This window comes from Coturnix japonica, chromosome 26 (assembly GCF_001577835.2).
Source record: "Coturnix japonica isolate 7356 chromosome 26, Coturnix japonica 2.1, whole genome shotgun sequence".
NCBI classification, from domain to species: domain Eukaryota; kingdom Metazoa; phylum Chordata; class Aves; order Galliformes; family Phasianidae; genus Coturnix; species Coturnix japonica.
In genome coordinates, this window is record NC_029541.1 from 181,925 (window position 1) to 184,432 (window position 2,508).

General features: G+C 48.4%; 1 protein-coding gene and 1 pseudogene across 1 annotated transcript in view; one reads left to right on the forward strand and one right to left on the reverse strand.

The window, feature by feature from the left end:
* LOC107324590 overlaps window positions 1-2,508 on the reverse strand; it is a 226,993-nt pseudogene that overhangs the window by 94,711 nt on the left and 129,774 nt on the right.
* Window positions 1-2,508, forward strand: part of LOC107324622 (olfactory receptor 14J1-like) — a 148,696-nt gene that overhangs the window by 45,061 nt on the left and 101,127 nt on the right. The window lies entirely within an intron of this gene.

The window sequence follows — 2,508 nt, forward strand, 5'->3', positions numbered from 1 at the left end:
TGGTGAGGGTTTCTCATTCCGTGCGTGGGCGTAAAATAGCTAGTATGGGCTTCCTTGATCTGAGTCCACAACTTGCAGCCTAAGGCGTCAGCAAACTTAGACACTTTTGCTGAGCAAGACACATTAAGTTCTGTATAAGTATTATACAATATAATGCTTTTGTAAGCTTTGATTTGTAGCTCACTTTGAATGCTAAACAACTGAAGTCCTATTGGGCTATAGGCAAATACACTTGGGGAATGTACTTCATCAATTGTGGAGGCTGAGTTATTAGCACTGGGTTGTTAAGAGCAGGCCTGGGAGTTGGCATACCAGTAAGCAAACAGCCCCCACACAGAGTGGAGGCCCAATCATGATTCTACAGACTTGCAGGATGTCTGTCACTTGTTCTTGGGACTGCTGTTCATTACTGTGGCCTTATGTCTGTGGTGATGAGGTAGCTACATAGAAATTTTGGCCTAGTACAGGCAGAGCTGATGGCAGGAGTCAATGCCCAGCCAGGTGTGCGACCCAGCCCGCAGGGCCATTGGCTTAGGCTGCAGCTATTACACTGCTGGAGGTTGTTCCAGCTTGTTCTGTGCCTTGCTGATCCAGGTGGCAAGATGGACGAGCAGAACCTCTGTGGGAGTTGTGTTTTAATCCAGCAGGTGCTTGAGCAACATATGCTCATCTGCTCACTCCCCACTCTTCCTAGTGATCACTGATCAAGAGAGGGTGTCACTGGTCATCAGGGGCTTCATTGGTCATCAGGAGATTTGAGGCGTCCATGGGAGGGGGTGAGCAGACCTTGTTCTGGGAGATGGGGCACCGACGCAAGAGGACTAAAGCAGACCAAAGGAGGGAAGTTGCGCCAGAAAGACTGGGGGTAAAAGGAGGGTGATGTAGTCACGCTGTGTCCATGGATCAAAGTGTAATGAGTTTGGGAGGAAAAGTATGGATGAGCTGAGAGAGAGCAGAGGAGTACTGGGGCTGCTTGGCAGCATGAGGATCTCATCCTTTAGGACTTTGAGGCAGATGATGAGAGAGGGTGGTGAAGCCCACAGGGGTGCAGGACATGGTGCGGCATGGGCATGGAGGCTGGGAAGGGCTTCCCAGCACTTTTGAGTGACCACTGCAGGCAGAGACAGATCCAAGCAGTCCATGCTGAGCATCGAGAACAAGGAACACAGACACACAGAGTGTAGCTTTGCTGAGGGATTTATTGATCATCAGAGGGTGTCATTGATCATCAGGGTCTTCATTGGTCATCAGAGGGCAACACTGGTCATCAGAGGGCAGCAATGGTCATCAGAGGATGAGCCCTGAGGAAGCTTGGACACTTCTGACATGATAACCCATATCCAAGAACTTGTCCAGTGCAGGGTCTCACGAGGTCAGGAGAATCCTGGAGAACAGAGATGGGAGAGTGAGGGTAAGGAAGAGGAGCCTACATGCCCTGCTTATATGCATCTCCACCAGAGAAGGTGACCCACCATTACCACTGCTGAAACACACCTCGCTCTGCCTAGCTCTGCTCACATCCACTGTTTGGTCTCCAGAAACATTCAGCAAATATTGGTCAGTGTCAACAAATGTAACTTTTTTACACTTGTTGTTATTGAATGGCACACTTTTGCTTCATATGCACTTCTATGTCAGATGCCATTCTGTCAGGCTGCCCATCTGCTGACAACTGTCACCCGGCAGCAACACGTAATGAGATGTTGTTGGGAAGGTTCATCCTCTACAGTCACATCTCCAACATCCGCCTTTGATTTTACGGTCCGTGTCACATAAGATGAGGCATTATTTCTGAAGCAGCTCTTATCTGAGTTAACAGTTGGTTGACCTGAGAGGTCATTTCTAACGTGGTGGGGAGATCACTGCAGTGGAGGCTGTATGTTAAGCAGCCTGAGAACTCAGACCACATCACATTTCACTTGTTCAGTGTCTGACTGTTACAAAAGCCTGCTTCTTTTTAGATGTCATCAGTCCAGACGAGGGCTCTCCTTTTTATGGGAAATGCCCTGTGAAAGCTGTGACCAGCTGGCTGTTCTGTCAGATGAAGCACTTCAAATTGGCATATCATGTTTCCTTGTAGAATCCTTGAGTTGTTTGCAGTTCTAAGCCATTTATCAGCTCTCTATTATTTCTTTCCTTTCATCCAGATACAACAAGACTCACTTTCTTTGAAGCCATGACAGGAGGCTGGACCATCATGGGAACAAAACCCGTAGGACACCTTTGTTCTGCTGAAGCTCAGGCACACAGCCCAGTGACTTCAGAACTTATTCAGGTACCTTCAGCCAGTTTTCACCCCCAGCCTTGGATTCCGTGCCTGCGTGTCCTAATGGCAAACTGTCCTCATGGACAGAGGCAGCACTACTGCCATCTCAGACATGCAATGCAGATATCTGGACGTAACATGGGGACTTCTGCTCTTGGCTATGTAAAGACAGCAGAAAATACACGACACATCTCCTGACGTGACTTAAGTGGTCTTGTCCCACCTGAATGATGCCATGATTC